Genomic DNA, 17,243 nt, shown 5'->3' with positions numbered 1-17,243 from the left:
AACCAAAGTTCTGTAGTAGGTGGAGATTGGTCTTTCCATTTGGTTGCTATTGCACTCCTAGCTGCCACCAGGAGAGAGTTGATAAGGTCTCTTCTAACATTTGGGATTCATGTCTGATCCCACAGTCCCAAGAAGATTACTTTTGGCAACATAGGGACACTGTACCCTGATATTTCCTTAATAATATTTAGTATTTCTGACCAAAATCGAGATATCAAGGGACATTCCCACCAACAGTGAGCAAAATTACCCTCATTATTGCATTTCTTCCAATAAGAGGGCAATGCTGAAGAATAAATTTAAGGAGCTTTTTTGGGTGTTAGGTACCACCTGTGTATAATTTTATAGCTTTGTATTTTAGTTAATATAGTTGAGGATTTATTTAATTTTGATGCCCATACTTTTTCCCAGTTGTCTAATGTCAGTACTTCGTTAAGATCTTTATGCCATTTAGTTTGATAACTAAAATTGTTACAGATGTTAGAGGACAATAGCAGGCCATATATTTTTGAAATCATGCCCCCTTTTTATATTTTTTAGCATCCATGAATTGCTCAAACCTTGTCTGAGTTGCATTCATAACCTTTCTTATGTTTATTTGTCGGGTGACAGCTTGTAATTGCAGAAATAAGAACCATGGAATTGAGCTTTGAAATTTTTGTTCTATCTCAATTTTGCTTATGAGACCGTCCTTCGTTGCTATATCTTTTAATGTGATAATATCAGTAGTTTTCAGTGTTTTTGCTATTTGAGTTTTAGTGTCTATTGATATGTTTTGGACAGAAACAGGAGAGTGCCTCGACATGTCTGGTATTAATTTAGTTCTGGTGCTATCCCAAATATGTAGGATCGCATCAAGGAAGGTATTGTTCTTTATTCCTTTAGGTCGTTTAGTAGGTGGGTTCCAAATTATTTCTTGTACTTTCCATTGGGGTGGTAACTTATTGCAAGTCGAAGTCCACTCTGTTGTTTCGTTTGAGTGCCAAAGCGAGAGGAGATTGGAAAGTCTGGTTGTTTTGCTGTATAATGATAGATCAGGGAAATTAAGTCCTCCGTGATGATTTTTTAATCTCAGAATTTTAAAGGAAATCCGGGGTTTCTTGTGATCCCACAAAAAAGAATTTAGTATGGACTGCCATTGCTTAATTATGTTTTCATGAATTTTAATAGGTATAGCTCTCATGACAAATATTATTCTAGGTAGAATAAATGTTTTTATCAAATGAAGTCTGTCATACCATGAGATTTTTATCTTTTTCCATTTATTCATGTCATTTTTAATTTGTGTAATTATTTTAAAGTGGTTTGATTATATCAAATTTTTGTTATTAGTAGAAATTGCAATTCCTAAGTAAAGCAGTTCCTTTTCTAACCAATGAAACTCGTGTTTTTTTTATTTTGTCTGCATCTTCTTTCCTTATGTTAATTGGTAATATTTGTGATTTTGTTTGATTTATCAGTAAACCTGAAATCATACCAAATTCTGTGAGTAGTTGTTCTAAATAGTTTAAGGTGCAAAGGGGATCAGTCACATAAATAATCATATCGTCCGCAAATAGGCTCATCTTATAATGTTCTTTTCCAATTTGGATTCCTTAATGTTATTATTTTCTCTGATTGTAATAGCCAGTGGTTCTATTGCAATGGCAAATAGAGTTGGTGATAGAGGGCATCCCTGTCTAGTGCCCCTATCAATTGAAATTTTTCCGGAGGTCTGCCCATTTATTTTCAAATTTGCTGTTGGTTGTATATATGTAGAATGTAGTATTTTCAGAATTTTTTTACCAAATCCCATAGCTTGCAGTACTTTGTCCAAGTATGTTATTTCTAAAGTATCGAAGGCCTTTTCAATATCTAATGATAGAAAGAGAGCCTGTTTCTTGTGATGTTTGCAGTGGTTTATGAGATTTAATGTCTTGTGAATGTTGTCTGTCATATCTCTTCTGGGTATGAATCCTGTCTGATTCGGATGGATATAATTATGTATGAATGAGTTTATTCTATGTGCCATTACTGCCGTGAAAATTTTATAATCCTGATTAAGGTGCGATATAGGTCGATATGATGAGGTTCTTGTACTGTCCTTTCCTTGCTTAGGGATGACTGTTATTAAGGCCATATTACATGTTGGGGGCAACAAACCATGATCTCTTACGTTATTGCATGCGTTCTGAAGATGCTGCTCAAGTAAATTACAATACCTTTTATAAAATTCGGGTGGATATCCATCTGGTCCCGGGATAACATCCCTTCCTGAAGTGACGTCATCACACTGGCCACAGGCCTGCTCCCGTGCTTCGTTGGGGCCAATTTTGGCCCCGTATGGGTCAGAATTAGCCCCGTGTAAAGTTTATTGGTTGTGGCTGGTCATCTGATTATGTAATAAAGGTATGGTTGACTGACTGATTATGTATGTCCACTTCTGTAATTAAGCATGTGGGTCAGTCCGTGAGAGGTCATCAGTTTATCTAGCTCTCCATCTAATCGTTTGGCTATTTATCATCAGGTTTGTCTACTTCCCTGTTTGCTCGTGCTAATAAGCTGAATATTGATCAAGCTCGTGCTACAACTAATATATCTGCTGTGTGCCAGGAAGAGAAATACCAACTAGACTACAGGTATTTGATGTGTTATGTAGAAAGTTAGCTTTATTGTTTTCTTGCTGCGGGAGACTATAGAGTCTCCTGCAGTTTAATCCCTCCTTTAGTTGTTAAATAAACATAGTTATATTTTGAATCGGTGTGGTTATTGTGTGAGAGGGATTACTTTGGAACCCAGGGAAAAGAGTTCTGGCTGTTTTTCCAGGTTTAAGGAATTTTGCTTGGGGTTCCAAGTTTTGGGACTGGGAACAATATACCTGTAAGGTGTGTTTCAGCCTTGACGGGGGGATTTTTCAACACTACCAAGAATGTTTAGAAAAAGTTGTGAGGAGCTTTGATTCAGTCCTAAATAGAAGAATGATCAAATAAGTCCTGTAAAAAGATATGACAAAGAAGAGATCCCCCCACAAGCTCCAGGGACCTTCTAGGATAAACGCTAAGCATCCTAAATGAACGTGCCAGCTGCAAAGCTACAGCTTTTACACCTCCCTTCCAACACTTAGGTAGGGCGGGCAAAGATCATGTTTCCATAAAATAAAGATTCCACTTCACTGCCTCTATTTATCGTCCTGCTTTATACCAGCCTTAAATAAATCCACAAGGCTTCAACATATCGCAAGAAGGATGTCGTGCGGGATGAACCACGACTGCAGAGCATCTGAGAACTTTGCCTCAATAATATTTCTTTGAGATACATTTCAAGGAGATTTTTGTGCAGCCTAGTTCACGATCTAGCAAAATTATATCCCTGTCTCTAAGAAATACTGCCATTGTGCTGTGGCATTAAAGTAAAGGAAAGGTTCAACTTTAATTCATTCAGGTAGTAAATTAATCGGCTAGAGCTTTAGTTGATTACACAATGGCAGGCAATTGTAAACAAAGCAGGCAAATTTTAAAGTGGACCTGAGACTTTAGAGAACAGATCTGTGATGTTATTTTGATTCTGGTTTGCTTCTCTAATAAAATAATTAAAATATTAGGAATTAAAATAACAGGAAATAAAATAATAGAAATATGACATTTGTTTTAAAAGCATCTAAAATCAAGGTGCTGCACAAAAATGAAAACAAAAACAGGCATTGTAGAAGAGATGCTGAGCATTCTCTGAATGGAGTTCTTAGAACGTCCCTCGCTTTAAATAGTAAGTACTCAGGGCCTGGGGAATCACATCCCCCCCCCCCCCGTGGAGGCAGGGGATCCTCCTCTTTCATCTCCCCCCTCCACCTCCACTTACCTGGCCGGCAGGGGAGGAAGGCATGGGAATGGGTGCAACATCACTAACATCATTGCGCCACCCCGAGAGTACTCCTGCATTTTGCTGCAGGCCGATTTTGGCCCCAAATCAGCCTGCTGAGAAGTGCAGGGACACTCCTTTGGCTGCATGGTGAAGTCACTGGAAGTGACATCACCGGAAATGACATCATCGCTGCCCTGCGGGGCCACATGCGCTATGGGCATGCAAATACAACAGTAACAGGGGAAGATCAAGGTAAGAGCCAGGTCCTCCCCCCCCCACCCGGCCAGGAGTGTAAGGGGACCTGGCAACCCTATCAGGGCCCCAGTTAGATCAAGAGCACACCACAAGGGAGGGAAGGCGGTTAGGCTTTCCTCCTGTGCCGTTTTCTCACCTGAAATGGCTTAGTGGATCTACTCTTTGCCCTCTTGGAAATCATAAGGCTGTTAATTTAATGGGGCCTTTCATTGTAGCTTGAGCACAACTAAATATCCCTGGACGGAGGTTTCAGACAGCTGACCATGGATTGATTCTAGGGGTGCCATTCCCCCGCCTGGGGTGGGGGATCCCCTACTCCCACCCTCCAACCCCCACTCCCTCTTACCTGGCCACCAAGGGGGTGCACTTCCCAGGGCATGCCCTCAGGCAGCACAGTGTGACTCTAGGTGGCACAATGCGTTCCTGCGCCCACAGCGGCCCAATTTGGGCTGAATTAAGCCCCACAGCAGGCCCAATTTGGGCCAAATCAGACCCGATTCTGCCCCCTGGTGAGCACAGGAGCACTCCCAGGCTGCTCCTTGACCCACACGACTTCCTTGAAGTGACATCACCGCACAAGCTGAAAGCACACGAGCGAACAGGGACACAGCAAGGTAAGTGCCGGTCCCCTGATCTCCCTCCGGGGGAGACCTTGCAACTCTAATTGATTCAAAAAAACAAATGATCATCTTGTGCTCAGCTGACATCCTTAACCCGTTGAAATCACTCATTGAAATTAATGAGCTTAGACTGGAGTAACTCTGCACAGGATTGCTCTGTAAAAGTAGTTAGAAAGAAACTGATGTTACAACAAATTTAGTTTGATGCATTCCCCAGAAGATTTGGATAAAGCAAATCCAAATATTTGTCAAGGGGAAGAAATGGTTATATTTGCTTTATGAATGTTAAAAATAACACTGTTCTATATAAAGTTTAAAAATGTCCCACAGGTCCTTTATTTCTAGAAGCAAAAGCTTTCAATCTAAAGAAACATATTTTAGTTGAATCCTCAGTCTGAAAGAGTCCAACTGAACTATGAGTATTATAATTTGAACAAGTATGGCTGGAGGACTGTTGATTGTGCTTTCAATCAACAACACTCTCAACTATGCTGTACTTCCTATTATGTAGTTTCCCATTTTATCTATCATGTGGTTGGGTCACTGACATTGATGGCTAATTATCTTGCAATCAAGAGTAGATTGTCTCAGCCAATAAGAATGGTCAGCTTGCATCTACCTACAAGGTGGAAGAAGGCTGAGACAATAGCTTGCCCGGTCGGTCCCGACTGACACATTGCACAGGACACAGTTTGGATCTGGGATCACCGCCCTGTGTCAGATGTAACACAAGCAGACAGGAGGTGCAGGTTTTCCTTAGTTCCTGTGTGTGTAGTAACCGATTTGAAATAGGACAGTAGCATATCTGGAAAAGAGACTGCAGCCTTCCCCCTTGGACCATTTCCCCAAACAAACTGCCCCTGGGGGGGGTGCTATTTAGCATATTGGGGAAGCCCACAAGTATCCCAGTGGGTTTCCCCAAATAACATTCCCATCAATGCATTGTAGTGGCAATCCTACATTACACACCCAGAAGAACAGTGCTGCCACAATCCACATACCCCCGCAGAAGCAGGTTTTCCTATGTATATCTCTGCTGGATGAGGAATCATGTGTGCAAGCATATGCAGAATACAAGAGTCCTAAGGTGGCCGAGGAGCCAAGGGTATGCTCAGATGGCAAATTGGCAGGGGGCCATGGTTTTAGCTCTTCCTCTCCATTTTATTGATGTGATCTGTGATTATCATTCAAAGGTGTATAGCTGGATTGTGCATGTTTTGGCTGCCAGTCACAGTATGCCACTATTAAGAACAAATTCTCGTTTTGGATGGGGTGAATAGCAGTGATTCTGGATGCAGAAATAGTAAAAATAAGGATTCAATTTCTGAATTATAAAGCTAACCCTTTACCACTGGGGCTATTGGTCTGACATTCAGCCATATTCCTGAGGATAATTTATCAGCTGTAAAAGGTGACTTCATTTTTTCCTCTTCAATGGTAGCTAAAAATACCCAGAATTTTAGTTTTAATAGCTGACCATATTCACGTTCTTCCTCTGGATGTCTAGACACCACTTTGCTATGTACTTGTCATTTACATTTCCTTCTTCAGGAATCCAAGAGCTAAAGTTAATTCTACATGTATTAGCTTTCTCTGTGTAGGGAGATCACATGCCATTTAGCCTGTGGGGATGGGGCAATGGATTCTTACCACTGAACAAATTGTCACCACCGCATTATCTCCTGATAATGCACAGCTTCTATCATTCAGATGGGCACCAAGAATGTGCTATGGGAAGGCTTAAATTGAATAATTCCCCTCCGAGGTACAGGATTTCATGATGTTTTTACCTTCGCTATTCATCCTTATCATGGAAACATTTTCCTGCAGTTCCTCTTATGATGCATCCACTCCGGATATCTTGAATTACTGCATACAAGTGTTGAAGTTTCCATTTAGTATTTCTTTCATCCACTACAATTACTTCGAAGCAAGTCTAAGAGTATTTATCATTACCGTAACCCTTAGTTTACGAAACTAAAATGTATGTGTAGAGAGGTAAAAGAAAGACACTGAAGATGGAAGTTGTTCCTGTAATACCCTTTTGCAACAAGCTTGTTGGCTGAGTACCAGATTGCTCTCTCTCCCTCCCTCTCTCTCTCTCTCTCTCTCTCTAACAAATCTTTCTTTGCACTCAATGGCCATTTCTATGCGCCCTTAAAGGGATGGCCCACTCACCAAACGCTGGTGGCTTTTCCTCATGAATCTGGACACACTTTCTGCGGTCCCAGAAAAGGCACCCAAAAAATGGAAGCCAAACGGCCCACATCCGTTTTGTAAACAGAGATGTCATAAGTGTTCCGTTTGTATGCCGTCCCTTTAAGGGCATGTGGAAATGGCCAATGTCTAACCTTCATTCCAGTCTTGAATGTGGAAACATATGCTGTTAGGTTTATAGGTGTGTAACTGTAGCCCTAGCTACAAATATATGCTGTATATACATTTCTTCCCCCAATCCAGGTGCAAGGGTTGTGCAGGAAATTGGAGATAGCACAAGTCCCCTGTTGAAAGAAGAGTGCGGATCCCTTTTAATTTCCTTTCCTCACCTGGCCACTTTTCCAAACGGACTATGCCTGTATAGTCCTGGTTATTACAATTACATGCAATTACATGTAATTGTCATGTTCCCTGACAATTACATGTCAGGGAACATGAGCTTGTTGGGCTTTAGTGGATTGTTGGGAGGATTAGAGATGGGCATGAACCAGAAAAATGGCAGTTCGTGGTTCATCGTGTTTCACGAACCATTAACTTTCACAAACTTGTCCCCGTTCGCGAACTGGTTTGTTCGCTTCGTGCAAATGTCAATTCTGGGTCAGCAAAAGGTCTGCAGAGAGCCCATCTCCCCTTTTGCCTAGGAAACTGATTGATCAGCATGAGGCTGTCTGCAGTGACAAACCAAAATACGAACCAAATAAACCGGGCTAAAATTCATCATGGTTCGTGAGAAATCAGCTCCCACGAACCGCCAGTTCATGGTCCATCAACCAGCCTAGTTTGTGACAAGCTTTGGTTCGTAATTCGGTCTGTACCCATCTCTAGGGAGGATATACAACTAGGGATGTAACTGAACTTCAGCAATCGGCAGAATTTTGATTATCAACTACAGACCTGCTTCAGTAGAACAGTTTCTGATATGGAGGACATTCTTAAGAAAGTCTACCCAAAAGATCTCTTTCAATTCAAATTCCAGATTTACTGGATAATACAAATATTCATGAAGTATTACCAGCTGGGTAAGATACACATTATTTTCTACATTTTTACAGTTTCGGGAACAGTTTGTCAAAGTAAATTATTTAACTTAAATTTCATCTGTAGAGTCTCACTAGCTTTTAATCTTCCTGTGTTAGTTCATCTGTTTCACATTGTGAAATAGTAGCTTGGCTAGGCTATATTTTCTGGAAATTCCAACTATCTGGACCCTGGTGTCAACATGAGTATCTTGATTGTCTGCCATGGACAACAATTCACCCTTCTGTGATGCACTGCATGGAACTTATTATATTTACTCGTGATTTCATTTCAATTTTTTTCTAATCATAGCTTCTCTTAGGAAGGTAACCAAATGTGTGATTATTTGGGTTAACTTGACAATTTAGATTTCTTTTGTGGTCTACTTTTGGGACAAAATATGGACAATAATTTTCCAATAACATTATTGAAATGTGACAGAAAACTTTCTGCCCAAATGGGCATCTGTTTTTTATTAAAAGTAACTTTTTTCTAATGGTGTAGCTACAGACCAGCCATTCCTTTGTTGCCTTGATGACCCAAGATGCTTCTTTGATCCTTCTTCAATGAATATTAATTGTAAGAAGATTGTCTACTGGTAGCTTTGAGTATCCATAAGAATTTTCATCCTCACTCCATATTCCTAGCATCTGCCTGGTTAGGGGACATGGGAAAAACATGGTGGGAAGAGGACACGAGGCAAATGGGAACACTTTCAAACATCATGGACCCATAAGGAGGACATTTTCTTTTCTTTTTTTTTCTTTTTAAATTATATTTTATTATTTTTTCCAGATAAGAAAGAAAAAAGAACAGATAAAAGGAGCAATAAAGTTTTCAGTATAGTTCAGTACGGTTTCAGTAGGCTTGTTTAACTCAACATTATAATTCTCCAAGGCTTCTAATTAATCTTAATAAAATTTATAACTGTACATAGAATCATAGGGCCAAGCTACAAGTGACGAATGACACTTGAACGGCAAGTGTATTTCTCCCTGTTCACTTGCCCTCCACTCAATCCACTTGCTGTTCAAGTGTCATTTGTCACTTGTAGCTTGGCCCATAGAATCATAGAGTTGGAAGGGGCCATACAGACCATCTAGTCCAAGTTCTGATATTTCATACGTTGTTGCCATCATGTTGGACTCTATTCTGTACTTTTATCCATTCATAAAAGGGATTCCAAGGTGTAAAGAAGTCTTCTTCCACTTGTCCATTCAATATAGAAGTTAATTTATCCATTTCTGCAGTTTCCATGATCTTCTCTATTAGCTCTTCCTGTTTGGGTATCGCTTGTCATTTCCAGTAAGACGCAAATAGAATTCTAGCTGCAGTTATTACATGAATAGTAAAATGCATCTGTTCTTTCTCTATGTCCGGTATACAATTTAACAAAAAACTCTCTGGTTTGAGAGCAATTGAAATTTGTAACACAGCTTGTATCAAGTCGTGCACCATTATCCAGTACTTATGCACCTCCTTACAGGACCACCACATATGGAAAAATGTCCCTGTATGTTTCCCACATTTCCAACATTTATTTGACACATTTTTCTACATTTTGGCCAATCTATCCAGGGAGGACATTTTCAGTACCATCCCCATGGTGACCATAGCATATGTGTTACTTGGGAGAGGCTCTCCTCCCATATGAGCCTCTCAGTACACTAAAGCTGCAGTCCTAAGTGGCGTTACACCTTGCTTCTGATATTGTTCTTCTTAATAGTAAGGCTTTCTCTGCAGTAGTACCTTAAATCTGGAATGCAATTCCTCCTAGCCAAAGCTTTTCTATTTTATCTGGCATATGGAATGTAGGACCGTGCTGGTCTCTTCTTCTGAGGTTATACTTGTACACATCTTTTTACCTAATTTTATGATATTTTACTATCTTCTGGTTTTCACACCCCTGGGCAGGGTAAAAGTGAAAAGAAACACAAGAAACATGAAAGCCAACCACACTCAAATGTCGTGCCAGTCAGTTTGTTCCCTTTGGGTATTATAGACCACTAAAATGTGTGAGCCAGAACCATGTCAGCCTGATTTATTGGACAACTCTGGTCAAGTCTGATTTGATCATCCTAAGGAATAAGTCAATGCCTTTTACAAAGGTTTCTTTTAAGCAAGTTGATGGTTTTCTGCTGACCATTACGAATGGTCTCTTCAAACACTCCTTTTGTCAGGTTTCGTAGCAGTTACAGTTTATCTCACATCAAGCGCCACAAATATGTTAGTTGAAACATGTCAGAAATCTCCGGCAAATAATCAGCCATGAAGTTGTGGTTTCCCCTGCCCAACTTGTCAACAATGAAATGTGCCTGGGAGCAGCACTGTCAAAACACTGCTTTCTGTACCGAAGCTAAGCATACCATGAGGTGACACCAGAGTTCATCCAGCTGCAAATGGACTCGGTTTTTTTCGTTTCTGAAAGGCACATTGTGCAAAGATGTCTTTTGCAGCTCACATGTCCTGAAATGTGATGGGTACCTAAGCAGAGCCACGAAGGAAGGAGGGGAAGAGGTCTCCACAGCCCACAACCTATTTCTTCCTGGAAAACTGCTGTGAGAAAGATAACTAGAAATGACTGGTGCAGCCACCTTAATTTTCAGCATTGCGCAATGTACCCTGGAGATACTAACATAGCAGCGTTCCTGGATCTAGGAGGGGGGCAGGAGAAAAATGGGAGGGGAGACCTGGAGCGGCTGCCATTGCTGCATTCAGTGAGCAGGAGGATAAAGAGAGGGAGAGAGATGTGAGAGGTGCAGCCACTGCAAAGCAGAGAGGAAGAGGGCCAGCTCCATGGAGGAGAAAGAGAGAGGAAGAGACAGAGATTAATTTAGAACTCTTTTTTGCTCCTAAATGTCAGACGCAGTCCAAACTGAGCTGGGGTGGGGTGGGGATAGTCCTCATCGCTGTGTCTAACAATCCCCTTTCTTAAACCTAAATTAAATATGTCGTGAAAGGATGATGGGTTATTTATGTAGATATGTATACACGCATGTATGTGTGTGATGGATAGATAGGAAGGCTACACTCATACATTAAATTATATATGTCTTTTTAAAATGATAAAACTTAGAGGTTTAAAAGTTAAACTTTTTAAAAATGTTTTTTTCAATCAAACCCTGGGAACTAAGAGGACAAGTTTTGAAACACTGATGATGGAATTCTCAGGAGAGTGACATCAGCAAGAGAGGAACAGGAAAAAATGATGTCAATCCTCCAAAGGACGGTACTAGAGTTTTAAGTCTATCAATCAAGAATTTTCTCCTATTTCCCCACTTCCTGACTGTGATGGTTGCTGAATTTGGAAATATTTCTACGTTGGAGAGTCTATGGAAATATTAAATATCACATGATGGGAACCATTTAAAAAAGACAACAACACATCAGTTTCATGGCCTGCTTGTGGGTTTCCCAGAAACATCTGGCTGGTAACTCTTGGCAATGGGGTGCTGGCCTAGGGATGGACCCTTAATGAGAGCCCTTCTGAAGGCTCTTCTGATGGTTTTAGGCAGGGCTTTCTTTCTGGGAAAAGAGGTGGTGGAACTCAGTGGGTTGCCCTGGGAGAAAATGGTCACATGGCTGATGGCCCCGCCCCCTGATCTCCAGACAGAGGGGAGTTGAGATTGCCCTCCTTGCTGCTCAGCAATCTCAACTCCCCTCTGTCTGGAGATCAGGGGGCGGGGCCACCGGCCATGTGACCATTTTCAAGAGGTTCCGGAACTCCGTTCCACCACATTCCAGCTGAAAAAAAGCCCTGGTTTTAGGCAATAACCAAAGCAAGTAGCCACTTCTCTGATTCACACGAACCAAAACTATTCCCTTCCCTTAGAAAGCCACTGTGCTGTTTCTCGTCTGTGTACTTTCTCTCTCACGGCCACTTACGAGTGTTACACTCTCCTGCTAAATATTCCGCCGGCCTCCTCTTTTCTCCTGCTCTAAGAAATTATTAAAAATGTAGCTCTTCTGTCTTGTATTTCCTTCCTGCTTTTGTATTTGATTTCTTCCATTCTTCCCTTATTACTAGGTTAATTATTGAATAGATTTTGCTTTAAATCGTTTGCTTCCTTCCAGCCTCACTCAGCAAATGCAAGGTTTCCCCCTTCCTTACCGTCCCTTCTCCTTTCCTCATGTTTCTTAGATTGTGAGCCTGCAGGCAGGACCTGTGTGTTTCATTCATCTACAGCCAGAGTTGCCAACTCTGGTCAAGGAAATTCCTGGAGATTTGAGGGTGGAACCTGAGGAGGGTGGCATTTGGGAAGGGAGCTCAGCAGCCCTGTGATGCCATTGAGTTCACCTTCCAGCACTGCCATTTTCTCCAGGGCGACTGATTTCTGTTCCCCGGACATCGGTTGTCATTCCAGCAGAACTCCAGGCTCCACCTGGAGGTTGGCTGCCCTATGTACAGCACTTAATGTTTGCATATATGTTTACGTGATTACTCATTTCCCTCTTAGATTTCTCCCTCCACCCCAACATTTCCTTTCCAAAAAGCATTACATTCTTCCCAGCTGCCCCCCGCAAACAATTTATTCTTCTTAAACAACATTTGTCTCACTTTTTCAAACTTCATTCCCTCGCTGTGACTAGGAATGCCCTTCCTCTCATTACTCTGGGTGTGTTCCTTGTGCGCACTTTGTGCACACCCCTGCATCTGCACAATGACATCATTTCCAGGAAGTGATGTCATCACACTGTCCTGGGAGGCCCATTCCCTCACCTTTCCCCACTGCCAGCCAGGTAAGTGGTGATGGGGGGGGTAGAGAGTGGAAGCAGAGGGTCCCCCACTCCCACTAGGGGAATAGGATCCCTAACAGTGATGCAGTTAGTTCCTTCCCCCACCCCCAAGAAGTCCTGATTTCCCCCCCACCTCATGCCACCCAGGCATCGCCAGATTTATCTTCCCCTTCCTTTTTTAGCCCACACATCCCAAATCCATGCACGTCAAATGCCTTTATTCTCCTGGCTCTGCCTTAAAGTTTAAATTACTTACATTTACATGTATAATTACATATATCAACCATTCCTTAAAAACACTTCAGAACAAAAATTGATTGACTGGAGAACTTTAGTGTCTTTAAATTGCAGTGCGGCAAAGCAGCCCTTCACCTGCATTATAAGACAATTATGAGACAATTTGTCACCATACGAAAGGAACATCCATCAGCCAGCTCACCTCTTTAAGGTCAGCTTGTAAGAAGCTGCTCAGGCAGAGGAAGCTTATGCTCCATTTCAATGGCCGGATCGAGGCCATTGGCAGCCGGAGACGCAGTTGCTGGCCAGCACTGAATGGGGGAGGAGAGCTGGCGGGGGCACAGTGACAAAACACAATGGACAACAGTGATGGAGTTAAAAGAGGCCACAATTTTATTGATATTACAGCATTGGTGCTGCATAGGGCACTGATCCGAGCACTGGCTGGCTCGACTGCCAGCTGATGGCCCCCACACCCCCTCAGACCAATGCTGAGGGGGGGACTATGGGATGACAGATAGTGGGATATCACGTGGGTGTACACCCCTGTGTGGATCCCCTGCCACCTAGGAGTGAGGCGGATCTGACAGCCCCCGAGCTGGTCATGAGCCTGCTATGCCTCACTCCTCAGATGCCTTAAGGGAATCCCCATAATAGGGTAACTGAGCTCACAGGCCCTGTTTCCCCCCAAATGGATTGGTGCCCAATGCCAAACCACCTACTCCATTCCAAAGTTGTGACGAAAGGGAGGGCTAGGAGGGGGGGCAGGGGATCCCCCCTGCCGCCTGCCAGCTGATAGTTTAAAGGGACCTGCCACTTGCATGGCAGGAAATGGCCCTTTAAACTGTCAAATGCCCCTTTCCCTGCCACTGCTAAGCGGCTGAAAAGGGGCATTTAAACCCCATGAACCACGAACTGGTTCGTAACTGGGCCCAGTTCCGTGCCAGTTCATGGTTCTTGGTTCGTGAAAAGCAACGAACCACGAACCTCATGGTTCATTTTTTTTTGTTCGTGCCCATGTCTAGTGGAAACTAAGTATTGTAGTCTCAGTATTCAAAAAGGAAAGCAAATCGTCCCCTTTTAACTACCACTCAATAAGTTCACTAGACACAGTAAATATCTCCTACATGAGTTGGAGGACTGGGAGGCTTCTAATTAGGGTTGCCAGGTCCCCTGGAGCCCAACCTGGGGGACATGGGGGGAAACTCTGGAACTCTTCCTTGTCACTCATGGAATGATGTCCATTCCCTACCATGTTATTCAGCCCAAGCAAGCAGGCTTTAGAAAAGAATAAAGCATAATCTATTATTGCCTAGCTCTTTACCACCTTGCACTGCAAAGTACCAAGGGTCCCACCAAATCTCTGTATACGGCTTTTGTAGACCTAATAGCTGCCTTTAGTTCAATTGATAGAAAATGGCTTTCACAGAAATTGGCAGGTAGAAACATCAACACATGCCTACTGTTTCTATTACAGGAACTTCACACCAACATTTCTTGTAAAATAAGGATGGGTACCTCAGCTCACTAACTGAGGAGATCTCAATTACCAGAGGGGTAATACAGGAGTGTGTTTTGGGCCCACTGCTTTTCAATTTATATTTAAATGACATTATTCCAAGCCTATCAGGCCCTGAGTTTGTTGCATCTTCTTTAGCCCCCCCTCCCCCCCCAATCAAATTTTATACACTGATGATATGGTTCTATTACCTCTTACACACATCGGCCTTAAAAGATCGCTACAAAAGCTAGGCAACTTTTGTAAGGAAGAGGTCTTAAATATCAACTATGTTAAGATCAAAATGATGATCTTTAGGAAAAGACCTCATACATTTGAGCTGTTTATAGATGGCCTCCCAGTAGTCCAATACAGCCACTTTATGTGTCTCAGGGTAACTTTGAGAGAAACCTTATCTCAGAGGGCTCGTTTGAGGGTCCAGTCATAAGATCCACAGTGTTAAGAACCATGAATGCTATTCTGAAATGTTACAGTACTAAGGATGGCTTCTTGATTGATCACCCCAGCAGCCCTGATGCAGGCAGAACTTGGCTTGCCTTCCATTAGGGAACGTGTACATGTTGCCATGCTCAGATTTTGTTAAAAAAAATAAGGAATGACACTGCCAGCCTGCTCTGCAGGCAACAGCTCATGACAATGCAGAAAGATGCTGCCTGTCATAACAATATTTTCTATTGATATTGTGGAATTCCTGGAGATTTGGAGGTGAATCTTTGGGAGGATGGGGCTTGGGGAAGAGAGGGACCTCAGCAGGTTATAATGCCACAGAGCCCACCCTCCAAAGCAGCCATTTTCTTCAGGGGAATTGATCTGTGTCACCCAGAGATCATTTGTACTTCTGGGATGTCTCCAGGTCCCACCCACCTGGAGGTTGGCAACCCATTTCTATACTGAGTTAGCTCAAAATCTGTGCTGTAATCCACATATCTAACTCTGCAACTCAGAAATTCTGTTTGGAAGAGCCACTTGCGGGGCAAACTGTCAGGGCTTGCCACGGGCGCCGCTGGGTGGGGCACCAGCAGGCCTGGCTCTGACTTCAAAGGGGCGCCAGGGATGCTGCAGGACCCTGCTCTGTGGAAGGAGGGGCAGTATACCTCACCCAGACTCCCTCTCAGTCCACTCGCTGGCCTGTTCAACCTGACCCCATCATCACTCTTACTCCCCTCCATCTCCTCCTTTGTCAGCTTTTCTCCTCCCCTCCTCACACTCTCTCACTTCTCTCCAATCCATCACTACTACATAACCCACCACAAACACTCTCCTGAGCCAGCTTTTATAGCGTTTCCTTTAGCTGCCCCCGCCCTTCCTTCCAAGCTCCTTCCCTCTCCTGAAGCCGCCCAGCTGTGTCTGCTCTCAGGTGTTCCTTCCCTTTCACTAACTCCTCCTGGCCTTTCTTGCCTCTCTAGCAGGGTGAGGCTGAATGTGAATGTGTCCCAGCTGAGGCTTCCTCCAGGTGTGCCTCCTTTTCCTTCTCCTCCCTTCTCCTTCAGTCTTCCCTGCAGGACTGGGCTGGCAGGGCCTTTCCAGGTGATGCGCCTCAGCCGTCTCTGCCTCTGCTCATGAGGTGCCACCCCAGCCAGCATCTGGGCTGCCTGTCCATTGGGGCTGGGTGTGGCTGTGCTTCCCTGGCCTTGCTCCTGAGATGCCACCCCGGGCAGCATCTGGGCTGCCTGTCCATTGATGCTGGGTGTGGCTATCCTTCCCTGGCTGGCTTCCCCCTCTAGCTCTCCTCCTCCCACACTTGCTCCTGGCTGTGATGCCTTCTCTGGAGCCTCTGGGCACCCTGACTCTGGGTGCCCTGACTGCTCAACACCCAACAACCGGCTGTTGAGGCAGCTGGGCAGTTGTCTCCCAGGGGTCTCCCGTCCTTTTCTCCAGGTAAGTCTAGGAGCTGGGCTATGGACCCCGGACAAAAACTTGTGCTTTTTTAGTCAGGCATGTCCCATTTTATTCAGTGGGGCTTACTCCAAGGTAACTTCTTGGGACTGCAGCCTTAATTGGGGGTGGGGAGCTTCAAACTTAGGTGAATGGAGTGGTAGGATGCAAGGCAATGTAATGGTCCTCCCAGCTTGCCATATCAGGAAGCGTTGGCATTCAGCTGCTTAGGAAAGGAGGTTTGACTTTCCAGTTCAGGCGGTTTCTTGCTAGCATCCAGTTCTAGGGTTCCTCTGGATGTACCTTTGTGGTTGCAATGGTTACAGGTGTCTCACTTCTCCTGGCAGCCAGAAGTTCCAGGGACAGAATTTTACCTAGGTTGGTTCCATTTGGAGAAGAAAGCACTGGAGACTTGGAGTGTTTTTGTAGCATTTAAAAATACTCCAACACATTCCTACAGGGCAGCAGATCTGCTACTCCACATCAGAAACCCAAAGAGAGAGAGAGCGAAATTCCACCCTCCAAGGGCATCAGACAGCTCTAAGAAATGGCTCTTTGCTTCTGCCCTAGCGTCTCAACTGTCCTTTCTTTTCACACAGAAATACATCTGTCTGACCACCACCACCAGCCCCCACATCTAGGCAGGAAGCATGCCTCTTCCTTTGAGGCCTTTGCCCAGCTTCCCTCTGGAATAAAATATTCCCTGTTGCAAGTGCAATCATATTACAGTAACATTTATCTTCCTCTCATGTGTAAACTTCGATACATTTCATATGTGATACATTATCTATGAAGGGGTGATTTCCACATAGGAAGTGGAATGCATATATATACACCATGAGGGTTTATTTCACTACAAAACTATGAATCGGGAATTTATTCTAGTACCTTTTTAATCCGTCCCTTTCTTCAAAGATCTCAGGGCAGCC

The sequence above is a fragment of the Eublepharis macularius genome, chromosome 7 (assembly GCF_028583425.1).
Source record: "Eublepharis macularius isolate TG4126 chromosome 7, MPM_Emac_v1.0, whole genome shotgun sequence".
NCBI classification, from domain to species: Eukaryota; Metazoa; Chordata; class Lepidosauria; order Squamata; family Eublepharidae; genus Eublepharis; species Eublepharis macularius.
The sequence above is the reverse complement of the archived record's forward strand: the minus strand, read 5'-3'. Positions refer to the sequence as shown.